The sequence below is a fragment of the Lissotriton helveticus genome, chromosome 3_2, assembly GCF_964261635.1.
Source record: "Lissotriton helveticus chromosome 3_2, aLisHel1.1, whole genome shotgun sequence".
Taxonomy (NCBI): domain Eukaryota; kingdom Metazoa; phylum Chordata; class Amphibia; order Caudata; family Salamandridae; genus Lissotriton; species Lissotriton helveticus.
In genome coordinates, this window is record NC_136062.1 from 389,239,714 (window position 1) to 389,253,576 (window position 13,863).

The 13,863-nt window shown below is 50.7% G+C and overlaps 1 protein-coding gene across 3 annotated transcripts in view; it reads left to right on the forward strand.

Moving 5' to 3' along the window:
• Positions 1–432: 432 nt before the first annotated feature.
• Positions 433–13,863, forward strand: part of CTTN (cortactin) — a 277,969-nt gene continuing 264,538 nt past the window's right edge. For 2 of the 3 annotated variants that reach the window (XM_078684300.1, XM_078684299.1), the window contains exon 1: positions 460–649. The gene's annotated coding sequence lies outside the window, so the exon portion shown is untranslated. Of the gene's footprint in view, positions 650–13,863 lie in introns of all 3 variants that reach the window. The other variant, XM_078684298.1, reaches the window with a different exon arrangement.

Below are 13,863 nucleotides of genomic sequence, written 5' to 3' on the forward strand. Positions count from 1 at the left end.
TGAAAATATCTATAATTTAATATGGTTAAGGCATACAATGTACGTAGGACTCTCTAATCTTACAGCGAATGCACTTCAATAGTAATGTTAAATGCAACACATTAATAACATTAGGACACGAGTATGAAGTGCTACTTATGACGTGTAATAATGGAGCCAAAATTAGGCTGCGCCATAAGTAACAGTAATTAATAACCAGCGCTTAGAATTGAAGTGCGGCACAAAGCGCTGTATAGGAACCAAGTAGTAATTTCCTATCATTCCGAGGTGTGAGACTCCACTATGTGAACGCGGCTGTCTTTCACGGTGTGAGACAGCCCTGGCTGACCTCGGAGGGAGAGACCGCCGTTCAGCCCCTCAGCCCCTCCGCCTTGCTCTGCGGCAGCCCCGCTCCCGGCGGCGGACGTCACGGATGGAGATGGGAAGTGGGGCCGGGCCGGAAGCGGCGGCTCCAGCAGGGATAAGGGAGGAGGAGGAGGGAGCGAGCAGAACAGGCAGGCAGGCGCAGCGGCGGCGTCAGGAAGTGACCGGAGCAGGCAGAGCCACAGAGGAGAGATACAGGCCGGAGACCCCTCTAACCGCGGCCGGGCCCCCCTACTGCCCCCCTCCCTCGGACCCGGACGGCGCTGAAGCCCGACCCAGCGGCAAGGTAGGGGCGGGAGTGAGCATGGGAGGGAGTGAGCATGGGAGGGAGTGAGCAAGGGAGGTAGTGAGCAAGCACCGGAGAGAGAGGAAGCGAGGATGGGGGGGAGAAGAATTGGGAGTGACGGGGAGCTGGGCAGTGAAAGAGAGTGCAGACAAGTGGGGGTGATTGCTGGGGAGTGACAGGGAGCTGGGCAGTGAAAGAGAGTGCAGACAAGTGGGGGTGATTGCTGGGGAGTGAAAGCGAGTGCAGACAAGTGGGGGTGATTGCTGGGGAGTGACCGCGAGCTGTGGCGAGGAAGAGCGTGCAAACATGTGGGGTGATTGCTGGGGAGTGACAGGGAGCTGGGCAGTGAAAGAGAGTGCAGACAAGTGGGGGTGATTGCTGGGGAGTGACCCCGAGCTGTGGCGTGGACGAGAGTGCAGACATGTGGGGTGATTGCTGGGGAGTGACCGCGAGCTGTGGCGTGGACGATAGTCAAGACATGTGGGGTGATTGCTGGGGAGTGACAGGGAGCTGGGCAGTGAAAGGGTGCAGACATGTGGGGGTGATTGCTGGGGAGTGACCGCGAGCTGTGGCGTGGACGAGAGTGCAGACATGTGGGGGTGATTGCTGGGGAGTGACCGCGAGCTGTGGCGTTAAAGAGAGTGCAGACATGTGGGGGTGATTGCTGGGGAGTGACAGGGAGCTGGGCAGTGAAAGGGTGCAGACATGTGGGGGTGATTGCTGGGGAGTGACCGCGAGCTGTGGCGTGGACGAGCGTGCAGACATGTGGGGTGATTGCTGGGGAGTGACAGGGAGCTGGGCAGTGAAAGAGAGTGCAGACATGTGGGGGTGATTGCTGGGGAGTGACCGCTAGCTGTGGCGTGGACGAGCGTGCAGACATGTGGGGGTGATTGCTGGGGAGTGACCCCGAGCTGTGGCGTGGACGAGAGTGCAGACATGTGGGGTGATTGCTGGGGAGTGACAGGGAGCTGGGCAGTGAAAGGGTGCAGACATGTGGGGGTGATTGCTGGGGAGTGACCCCGAGCTGTGGCGTGGACGATAGTGAAGACATGTGGGGTGATTGCTGGGGAGTGACCCCGAGCTGTGGCGTGGACGAGAGTGCAGACATGTGGGGTGATTGCTGGGGAGTGACAGGGAGCTGGGCAGTGAAAGGGTGCAGACATGTGGGGTGATTGCTGGGGAGTGACAGGGAGCTGTGGCGTGGACGAGCGTGCAGACATGTGGGGTGATTGCTGGGGAGTGACCGCGAGCTGTGGCGTGGACGAGCGTGCAGACATGTGGGGGTGATTGCTGGGGAGTAGAGCTGTGGCGTAAAGAGTGTATAGATATTGGGGGGGGGGTGCTGGGGAGTGACAGGGAGCTGTGGCGTTAAAGAGAGTGCAGACATGTGGGGGTGATTGCTGGGGAGTAGAGCTGTGGCGTAAAGAGTGTATAGATATTGGGGGGGGGTGCTGGGGAGTGACAGGGAGCTGTGGCGTTAAAGAGAGTGTAGACATGTTGGGGGTGTCCGTGGCATGGACAAGAGTGAGGGGGTGTGGTTAGTGGGGAGTGGCCGTGTCTGTGGCATGGCAGAGAGTGGGGAGGGGGTGGTTGCTGGGGTGGACGTGAGCTGGACGGTGAAAGAGAGTGAAGACGTGTGTGGGGTGGTTGTCGGGGAGTGACCGTGAGCCCGCGGCATCCAGCAGAGCGTGGGGATGTGGGGTGCATGCGAAGTGTAGTGGGGTGAATGAGTAACCTTTAAAGACCGGGCGGGGGTAGGTAGGGCCCGGGTGTTGTTGACAGTCACCTGGCAGAAAGGGGGAGCTGTTTGGGGGCCTGGATGGAAGTGGAGAATGGGGGAGTTGCCATGAGCTTGGGTATAAACATAAGGGGGGGCTCATCTAGGGTGTGCAGGTATTGATTGGGGAGAAGGGGCGGGTGGGGGCTGAGTCATTTGCAGGAGGAAGTGACTGTGTGAAACTGTCCTGAAGGGCCCTGGAGAGAGCACGGAACGGAGGGGGGAGCGGCCGAGACTATAAACATTTTTATGGAGAGAATAACCCTGAAGTGGTGTGTGAGAGCGGGAGAGGGACATGACTGGCGGCCCTGGCATGCGGTGGTAACTGGAATTGGGAGGGGCGGGGATATTACAGAGATTCGGTAACGTATAAGAGGTCCAGGCCGAGCATAAGTGACCGGTAAGAGGGAGATGAGTGAAGGGCTGGGGGAGTGACGGGGTTGGGGTGTTGGTGATAGTGGGTAAAGAGGAGGTGCGGGTTAGCTGCGGACTAGAGGAAGATCAGGGCTTGGAAGAGATAGGACAGCTTAAAGTTTGGGGGAAGAGAACACACCAGTACAAATGACAGCAAGGCGTGGAGTGTCATAGCGCGAGACAAACGGTATGCAATGATCAATATAGTTACAACTTGGGAGTAGCTTGCAGGTTCAGTGACAGACCACCTGACGCTTGTGATGTAAGAGAAGCTTGCAAGTTCCATTACAGACCACCTGATGCTTGTGATGTAAGAGAAGCTTGCAAGGTCAGTGACAGACCACCTGATGCTTGTGATGTAAGAGAAGCTTGCAAGTTCAGTGACAGACCACCTGATGCTTGTGATGTAAGAGAGGCTTGCAAGTTCAGTGACAGACCACCTGATGCTTGTGATGTAAGAGAGGCTTGCAAGTTCAGTGACAGACCACCTGATGCTTGTGATGTAAGAGACGCTTGCAAGGTCAGTGACAGACCACCTGATGCTTGTGATGTAAGAGAAGCTTGCAGGTTCAGTGAAAGACCCCCTGATGCTTGTGATGTAAGAGAAGCTTGCATGTTTAGTGACAGACCACCGGATGCTTGTGCTGTCCATACTTCGGGTTGGATTCTTGGTATGCGTCGTAGCGTTTGGTTGCATTAATTAACAGGGTACCTCTGGCATGCATTGCACTTGCCACCTTTTAAACACCCAAATCAGATTCCGGTCTGTCATCGACATTTGCACCTCAGTGGGATGCCCTCTGCAGACTACCAGATACTCTAGAGCTTTATACCAGCGTGTTCTATACAAATACAGTAACCATCTGTGTCTCATTGTCTCAGTCATCCCTTGCATGCAGTTCTATATGGACACATTGGCATGTGAGGCAGAACATGGATATGAGAAGTAGCTCTTGGACATGTGATGCTTCACCCAAGCTTATGGCTGCTGGGCAGACCGGGCTGTCTCTGAGAGGTCTTTAATGCCCATGGTATTGGCTTTTCCTTCCCTGATAATGTTTCCTAACTATATGGAGTTATTTTCGGATCGGTGTCATGTGCTGGTACATAACTTAAGGGACGAATGAGCTTTTTATAAATGATATAAAATAAAGATAATATTTGGGAATAAAAAATCTGTGCACTAAATCTAAGTTTGTATTGCGGAGGCATTGTTTCCTTGGTACCAGGGGGCACTTGCTTGCCTTAATGATTATTATTTCGTGACTTAAGGGGCAGCATTTCAGGGTCTTTAGTTATAGCTTTTTGCCTGTATTTCCAGTCAGGGGTCTGAGCCTGTAAGATCTGCGTAGCTGACCTGTCTCTGCTGTCTGAGCCTATAATGTCTCTGTAACCTGGTCAGTAGCTTTTCTATCTAAAGTGTGAAACTGAGGTTTTTTTTGCAACTTTATTGTGTAAAGTTTTGTACATGAAGTCCCAGTCCCATGACTGATAGTCTACTTGAAAGGCACATGATGGGGGGAAAACAAACTTAAGTGGAAGGCAGGCCGGATGAAGGTGTGTTACAAAGGAATTGCTCCCCTCATGGTAAGTGGGTGTGTACCCATGCCCGGAGTGCCCAGAAACCGGTCCTAGGATGCTTGATTCTGGTCCAGTGAAGACATGGCTTGGCAGTTCAGGCTGGACTGTTCCCATGAGGCACAGGGTCAATACTGATTTGCATATGGCCGTGTCTGAACTGGGGTGGTGTGGTGAGCAAAATAACGATAGATTAAACCCACATCTGTGACTGAGGGTGAATGTTTTGCCAATGTGCAACATTCCGTCCATCACCTTGTGTGTTTTGCTGTTCGCCCTATGTGGGAAGGGTATGCCCAGATTTCAGTCCCGTACTCACTACGCCACTGGAGTCAAGCTATCCTGGCTGGCGTGGGCTCTATTTCCTTGGTCTGCCGTGACTATGAGATGTATAGGCCCTGTCATGTAAACTGGAGCCGTGCACCCTTGCAGTAGACATTGAACTGCTGTCCCTGCCCTGGAAGCAGGTAGGGGTGAGGGGTGGGACTGCAGATTCTGTTCACAGCGAGGCAATTTCTAAGCCAGGCCTGCCCATTTCCTCTGATTGATTAAAACGTTTCTAAAGTGTGCTGCTACCTGTAGCTAATCATGCGGAAAGTAGAAGTAAAACTGCATAAACAAAAGGCATTAATCATCAAATGTGCCTAAGGGTGTTTTGTTTTTTAAAGAACTGGTATTGTGTGATTGACCAGAGCGAGACGGGGAGCTTGCTCCATAAGGATAATAGTAGGGTCCAGGAGGGCTGATGACAGCCAGGTGCAGAGATCTTGCAATTAGAAATGCCAGTGTTTTGGGTACCATTTGCTTGGAGTGAGTCTCAGTGCTACCTACTGTGAGAAGTATCACTTTACTGCAAGGCTGGGCCTGGAGAGCAGCCACGAAGGGACATTTGAAAGGGAACCAGCCTCGATCAGTCTTGAAGCACAAGTCCCCAAAATGTGTTTAAATCTAAACAACCCCACTTTGTTCCAGTTCCAAGTTCTTCTTGGAAGGGAGTAATGGGCAGAGCACTTGAAGAACAGCTGTGTGGTCGTGGCTGGTGTCTGCCTGATAGCCAGGCTCCAGGAAGTGGGGGTGGAGCGGAGGGTCTGCTCTGTGTCTATACCTCTGCCATCCTGCTGAGAGAGGGTAGAAATGTGCCTGGCCCCGTGGCAGAAAAAACTACCTTGGAGGAAAAGACCAGACTGCAGTATACTTGGAGAAAACAAACTACTCTAGGGAGCGAAGCCAGGAACGGCCCTGGTCTCTCTATGCAGGTCTAGTGTGAACTGCCCAACACTACACCAGCATGAGTGCAGTTGTGCCCGCTGACTGCCATTGGAGGCTGTAAACTGGTGCTACCACTGCTTTAACCAAACAGTAGGGCGCGGTGTCTCCACTTAAGGGGTTCCTGGTCAGCCTGGGATGCTGCAACTCCCCAAGGCCCTGCTGACTAGTCGTCCCAGTGGCCGCAGCTGCGTCGCTGTTGGGCTGGGGCTGCAGCTACTATTGTAGGCGACATGCCTCTACGCCAGGTCCTGCCGGCTGACACGCCCAGTGATTCCTGTTCTGTATCTGCTGTATAGAAGGCCAAGGGTGTCTGCTGTGCCCGCCTCACCACACCAGCTGTAAGACCCCAGACTGGGATTGAGACGCCTGCTCAGAAAGCAAGCACGAGGATTTGAGACTTTCTGCCCAAATTGATACCGGTGGTGAGCTCTTGATCCGAGTTGTGCCTCTAACCTCAGCTGGTAAAAGTAATCTACACCTGTGCCAATGCCCGCCTCTGCCCACAGAATAGTAGAAACTAGAAGTATTGGGATTACCGGGCTGGGAAGAGAGTTTAGAAAGTGGGTGTATCATTTACTGGCGTTTGTGACCAGGAACATGACACTGAAGCTGCTAATCCAACTCAGTTTTGTAGTATTTCGTTGTGTTGTGTGTTTAGGTAAAAAGAAAGTAATTTAAAGGTAATCATTGGGCAGGACATTGAGTTAAACTGCACTCCCTCCCTGAGCAAACCCTTGACTGCTCGTCCTTGCTACCCTGAGAGTCCAGCGTGGAGTGGGTTGTACTGCGCCCACTGTGCTGTGCCACAGACGGATGGACACCGGTTCAAACTACTTGAACCACCAAGGTCGAGGCCCTGTAGCCCCTGTCTGGCTAAAGTTTTTCACAGGCAATCTGCTGCAGAAACTACACTACAAAAAGGGACCACTTGATAACACTTTCAAAATGTGTGTACATTAATAGTTTTGCAAGGGCGAGATCCCTGTGGATCTGTGGGTAGCCTTAAACCCACCCAACATGTCTTTAATGTATTGGAATGTTTCAAGGGCCCCCTTTCAGGACTGCCTGTAACACCAAAGGCCCTCGAGCCCATTGACGATTGTAAGATGCACACACTGCCTCGGTTTATTAAACCTTTTGGGAGGTGACCTCTGGATGAGCTACCGAAAAGGGGCGGGGCTGTGAAGGGGCCAATGAAGGGACAATCTGATGCAGATATAGGTTAGAGGACAGAGAGTGGAGCAGCTACGTAATGACAATACGTGCACCTAGTGTGCACGTGGAGCCCAGGGGCTGGTGGCACAGATGCCCTGCCGCCCAGGAGGGGCCCTTGGAGCCTGGGTAGTTGCTGCGTACAGCGCATGTGCTCTGGTACAGGCTGGCTTCACAGTTCTGTGCAGGCCCCGTAGCAGCAGGATAAACCGACTTTAGTCAGGGCTGTGCCAGGCTGGAGGGAATGCCTGGGGGTGAGATGGCCAGGGAGGGCACGGCTGGAGAATGAAGAGACCAGGGGACGCATCACAGAAACTCTGCACTTGTGCAAAACCATGGAGCATCTGCACCACGGTTGACGTATGTGTGTGCAGAATGGATCAGACCTGGAAATAAAGGAGCGCGCTTTGTTTACTTCACCTTTCAGATGTGCTGGCAGCGACTGAGTGGCAGCCTGCTTTGTTCTGCTTTATTATATTGGTAGCTAAAGCTGTGTAAATGTCATTTGCTCTTATTTGAGAGTTCTTAATGAACTAAGATCTTAAAATCGGACAGTGGTGGGACTTTATAGGAGTATAAAAAGTGTTATGAATTTTTAGAAATGGTCTCTCAATCCGCGATCTTATTTTTGGTGTAGTTGCAAACGTTTTATGTAATGTTGACCTGGGCAACACATGCCTGTTCCATATCAAGTTGCATAAGCAGCAAGTTAGTGCAAACGTGTTTGGCTTTTTATTTACATTGGAGCAAAGTTGAGCGCCGGAAGAAGCAGGATGGAGAGTTGGTGGGAGTATATATGCTCACCACGTCAGTATGACGTCTGCATCTGTGGTCTGCTGCTGTAGAATGGGACAACTGGGGGAGGGGAGCCCTCTGATATAGTATATACGGGGCCTTGGCACGTGTCATACGCAGGTCAGGACCTGGAAGAATTGATAGTGACTCCGCAGCACCACATGGGAGGGATATGACTTTCCGCTGCCGAGCGGGGCATCTGGAAGACATGTGCTGCGCACTGGTTGACTATGCTCTATTTATTTGTTGGGTTGGTGGGGTCACGCAGGGTTAAGCGGGCACTAGAGCGTTGACTTCATATGCACATTAGGAGGAAGCTCGGTTTTGGGGAATGCGGCGTCACACTGACTTTAAAGCATGCTTTCGATACAAGGCGTTTGTAAGGCCGTGTGGGGAGGGGAGAGGGGGGCGCGGCTCTGTTTATGGTGGCGAGGAGCCCCCTCCCTGCAGCGCTCCGGATCTCGCGGGGCAGTGCAGTGGGTGTGCGCAGCTAAACCTGTTGCACCTGCGGCTGGGCGTGGCTGCTTCGGATCCCTCACGAGCCTGACGTGTTTGCATTTCACGCTGCACTACCACAGTGCGAGGCCTCCTGCACGCCTGTCACTGACGCCCTCTAGGCCCCGGGACACGCGCTCTAACTTGTCACCTTTTCACAACTAGAATGAGTGTGTGACACTTCTGTTTGTGAGGCGTTGCAGACCCCCCTAGGCGCGTCTTGGAGCGGAGGGTTCCCGTGCTGAAAATGTTTCTAAAATTATGCATTTTAAACTGCACAAGCCTGAGGGTACGCGCGCGCGTGTTTCTTTTTTTATTTTAATAACCCTCCAGACACTTGGGCTCCGCCTCCCTTGCTCTGTCACGCCACAGACATCTGCTGAAGCTAGGAGGATCCTTCTCCTACCTCGCCCCCAAGTCCTGGAACAACCTCCGCCCCCCCGCCCCCCCCCCCACGGCATCCTACTTGCAGGAATAAAACCTTTTCTAACTATTCTATTCAGGACTCACAGTAAAAAATGATGCTTCCCTTTCTTTACTTGTAATATACAGCAGCTAATCATACTTTAAACTACATAACCCATGAGCCCTCACAGCTCCCGCTCGCCACCAGTCACTGGGAGTATAAATGTCAATAGAACCTAAGTCCTTCCTCTTTCTTTGAGGAATAAGCAGCTTAAGTCCATAAAACCTGTATCCAGCAGAAATGTTAAATGAAACGACCACAGGACAGCTCACAGGCCAGCCGGCAAAGAGGGACGTCCTTCGCAGTGAGCAGGTTTAGTGGCAGCGGCACCTCAGACCACTTAAAGTCGCCTTGGCATCCGTACCTGAAAAGAAAACAGAAGCCATAATATCCCACCTCCGTGATCTTCACAAATACTGGGGGCAAAGCAAACCATAGCCACAGTAGAGCGTACCATTATCCAATCATAAAGACATATGTATCTACGTGTACCCTCAGATGACTGTATGACAACATCCCAGGGAGGGATAATCCTTGCCTCCGTGTCCTTAATAGAATTGAAAATTCTTCAAGCGCCAGCTAGACATTAATTCTATGTCAGGAAATGGAGGCCTCAGGTTATGCTAGTTTAACACCACATAAGGTGCAACATCTAGAATTGGCTTATGATAGAAAACTTTAAAAATGGAATCAGAAGACCTATCCGCAGCGGCCATATTGTCCTCCAAATGAGAACCGTGGGAAAAAGCTTTAAGGCCATAGCCCCTCTAACTGAATGAGCTCCAAAAAGGCATACATCAATTACAGCCTCAGACAACAACCATTTACCCCAACGGACCACAGTAACTGTAGAGACTGGGCAGAAAGTTTTCTGCAAAGAAATCAACAATTGTCCTGTATCATCACTTCGTAATTGTTTGAGCAAAAGACCTTTGTTCCCAGGCTATTCTCTGATAAAACGTAACACAACGGCCACATCCCACGCATGGAATATTTAAGTTGTAGTTGACGATCCAACTGGATACCTCCAAATAGTTTACAAACCAGTAGATGCTCACCTATCGGTTTGTCAATCAGATGGGGATGGCCTGCCGAGATAGTTGAACGGAAATTGTTCACCATCCTATAAGCTAGACCGTGACTGGTAATATCTGATGGGAAATTTACAATCATATGGATTCCTGATCTCCGGGGATCCACACTTTGCTCACTACACCAACAAACCCATCTGCGCCAGGCTGCTACATATCGTCCGTGCATAGAGGGAGTCCAAGATTATGATAGGTAGCACAACACGTCCAGCAAAATTCCTGGCATTTGCCATTGTGGCCTGAATTTCTCCAACACATGAGGGATAACAGTACCTGTGTCACCAATGGTTGTGGAAGATCCGTCAGATCTGAGAAGATCCAGAAAGGAAGGATGGTGCACGGAAGGTGCACCGGAGCTGTACAAGACAGATACATGGCCACTGTAAACCATGACTGTGCGAAAGTACCCTCTGAATCCTGACTAATGCGGGAAATGCATGAAACTGACCCGTCTACCAAGACTGTAGAAAGGCATCCGAGCTGACTGCTTGCGGATCTGGTTTTCAACTGTCAAAGAGAGGCAGTTGCATGTTAAGATGTGAAGCAAAGTGGTCTACCGTGTAAGGGCTCCAGCGCAAATTCAGAAGTCGAAAGATCCTGGGGTGTAGCCTACAGTTGCTGGATGAATTGAGAGTTCCAGTCCGCTACCACATTCGACCTGCCTGGAATATATTCTGCTGTCACAGATATGGGATGTCGGAGGCATTAATTCCAAAAGTACTTGGCAATCGCCACTAGGAGGCGAGATCTTGTCCCGCCTAATCGTTTTATGTATGTGACTGCTGATACGCTGTCCATTCTCAGGAGAATGCAACAACTCTCTTTGCGTGGGGATCAAGTTTGAATTACAAAAGAACCTGCCAGGAGATCCACACAATTGATATGAAGATGCACCTGCCCTAGTCTCCACGGAGCTACCACAGGCTCCCCCGCCCCACTGACTGGCATTGGATGCTATGATCACTTCCGTAATTGGAGCAAAAATGGCTTTGCTGTTCCAGGAAACCATATGCTCCAACCACCATGACATCTGTCCTGGCTTCCACTGACAGAACAATATGTTTTGGGTAAGCAAAACCTATGCGTAGGTGCATTATCTTCAAACGTTGAAGGGCTTGATAAAGAAGGGGTACTGGAAATACCTCCCTAAAAAAGGAAGCCAAAAGTCCTACCACGCGAGCAAAAATCCTCAACGATCTAGACGGAGAGTCAAGCGCTCTCCTCAACTCCTTGATGGAAATCCGCTTTTTCAATGGAAGCAAAAGCTGGTCAGGATGGAGTCCACTTGAAACCCCCGAAACTCCAACAACTGAGAGGGAATCGTAATCCTAAATTTTTCCAAGTTGATGACGAACTCCAGATCTTGAAGGAGCAGTGTCATTCAGGAGAGGTGTAGAAGAACCACGTCCTTGCCATGTGCCATGATCAGAATATTGTCTAAATATATGAACAGCTGAGCCCTCCCCACTCCTGGAGGTAATGGATCAATTGTCGAGGTAGCTTGCTGAAATACCAAGGAGCCGGAAACTGGGTGAATGGCATAGCTGCAAACTCGCACAACTGGTGGCACCATTGCACTGAAGAAATCTGTGATGTGCGGCAAATATAGGAACTGCTAGATAAGCATCCTTGAGGTCGAGATGAACCATTCAGCCTCCCTCGTGCAAAAGAACTCGCAACAGGTGTAAGTCTTCCATCTTGAAATGGCGATACACCGTCAACAAATTGAATTATTTTAGATTCAGAGCCAACCGGAACCAGATATCTTTTTCGCGACCAAAAATATAGTGCTGAAAAACCTGTGAAGGGGAAGAGTCTATTTTGTTATTGCCCCTTTCCGCAATAGAGAAGTCACTTTGTTGTCTATGAACCTGTCTCTGTTTGGGGAAAAATGGAGAGGAGTTGGTCAGTTCCTTTTGGAGAGGGCTGGAGTTAAACTCCAGTTGAAAGACCTTGAACATTCTGCAACACCCACGGATCCTGAGTAAGGACCTTCCAATATGTATACATAAACCTATCCTCCCCTGCCCCCACACACCTTCATGCCCAAGGATGGAAAACCCCTTACCTGAATAGGTGGTATAGCTGGTGTTATTTTCTCCCTTGTAACCTCCTCGCTGGGCACAACACCCGGCCGCCTCTGCGGGTGGGATATAAGTTGAAACATGGAGCGCCACCTCTCTCTGGATGCACTTCCTCATAACTCCTGTTAGAGCCCACAGCTAGGCGCCCGGGCACTGACTAAAAGGCCACTATTAACAACTTTTTTCATAGAGTTCTGGGCATTATCCCAGACTGAAAAAGTGAACCAGCATTTGCCCAGGTCCTTTACAAACTTGTCTCTGAAAAGTAAACCGTAGGCCTGGGTGACCACTTCTGTAGAGGGCAATTCTGCTAGTTGAGGATCAATCCTCATGAAAAAGGATTTGCGTCTCTCGGTAGACAAGGCGCAATTAGCCACATTTCCCACAAAATCCTCCTGGAGGCCTTAGCCACCGTGGGCGTTGAAGGATCGGCCCTGGGCTGGTTGGCCTCTTTTCTTGCTGATCGCACTTTTCAAATCTTTTCCCAATCCGCTACTTCCAATGTCTATCCCCAACCTCACGGTGTCCCTCAGGGTTCTATTCTTAACCCCCTTCTTTTCAATCTGTATGTCACCCCTTTAGCCCACATAGCAGACAGCGTCGGTCTCACCCTATTTACGTATGCCGACTACTCGCAGATAGTTTTTTCGCTCACTAAATCTGACAAGGCCTCCATCTCTCTCCTTTCAGTTGGGCTTGGTGAAATTGCCAAGTGGATGGACCATAACCTCCTCAAGTTGAATGGGGGTAAGACCGAGGTCCTTGTCCTGGGTCATAAACCCGACCTAAGGACCTCGAGGCATTGGCCTATTGAACTCTGCCCCCTTCCAGCACCTGTGGAACAGGTTTGTAATCTCGGTGTTATTGACAGGGATCTGACCATGCAGGGCCAAGTAAACAAGGTATCATCCACATGTTTCACCATTATACGTTGGTTGAGAAAGATCTTGTGGATGTTGCCTTTGGATACCCGGCGATCGGTCGTGAGTGCCTTGGTCACCTCCCGGTTGGACTATGGTAACATACTCTACCTGGGGGCGGCCAAGGCTGTCACGCGCCGCCTTCAGCTTGTACAAAACGCCGCAGCGCGCCTGCCTAGCGGCTGCCGTAAAACCGACCATGTATCCAACCATCTTCGTGAGCTTCATTGGCTGTCGGTGGAAAACCGTGCGAAGTTCAAGGCGCTTACCTATATGCACAAGATCAGACAGAAGGTGGCCCCAAGTTATCTTCAGACCTTGGTGAAACTGTATTCCCCTACCCGCTCCCTCCGATCCTCCTCCCAAATCCTCTTCTCTGTGCCGAGGTTCAAACTTTCCAGAATGGGTGGCCGTTCCTTTGCCTATCTGGGGCCTAAGTTATGGAACTCTCTTCCCCTGATCATTCGGTCGGAGGACAGTCACACTCGCTTCCGCAAAGCCGTTAAGACCTGGCTCTTTGACCAGTAAGAGCATCTGCCTCTACCTGACTCATTAGCTGCTCCATTTTAGCGCCGGGAAACCCTTAGGGGTAGCTGTCGTGCTCTACAAACTCAAATAATAAATAAATAGCGTTGCCCAGGAAACAGAGTGCTCTTTGCGCCCATTCAAGAATCTTATTCGGGTCAAGTAGATAATTGGCGTCTTTAGCTTAGACGGCTAAATCCAATAGTTTGGTGAGATGCCCAGAAACGTCTGACTTTATCCTGGCACCTGCGCCAGGTCCTGTCCAGTCCCTTTATTTTAGGATCCTCCACAAATTGCTTTCGAAATGTAGCTATCTTGGGATCTAATTCCATGGGGTGGGGGGTTGGGTGGATTTGGGGTGGTGATCGGGCTAATTTCATTGCGTAAAATACTTGATATCAAAGTATTGCACCCCTCGTGCTAAAAAGCCTGAAGAATATTATCCTGCACATTGGGTGCCCTGCATGGAAGTCACACACTTTTAGTGGGTCTGAGATGTACTGTATTGCTAGGGTCAAAACGGAGATTATTATTATTTGGGACCTCTGATGTAACATGATGAGTCTTGCGCTTAATCATGGGGCGTTG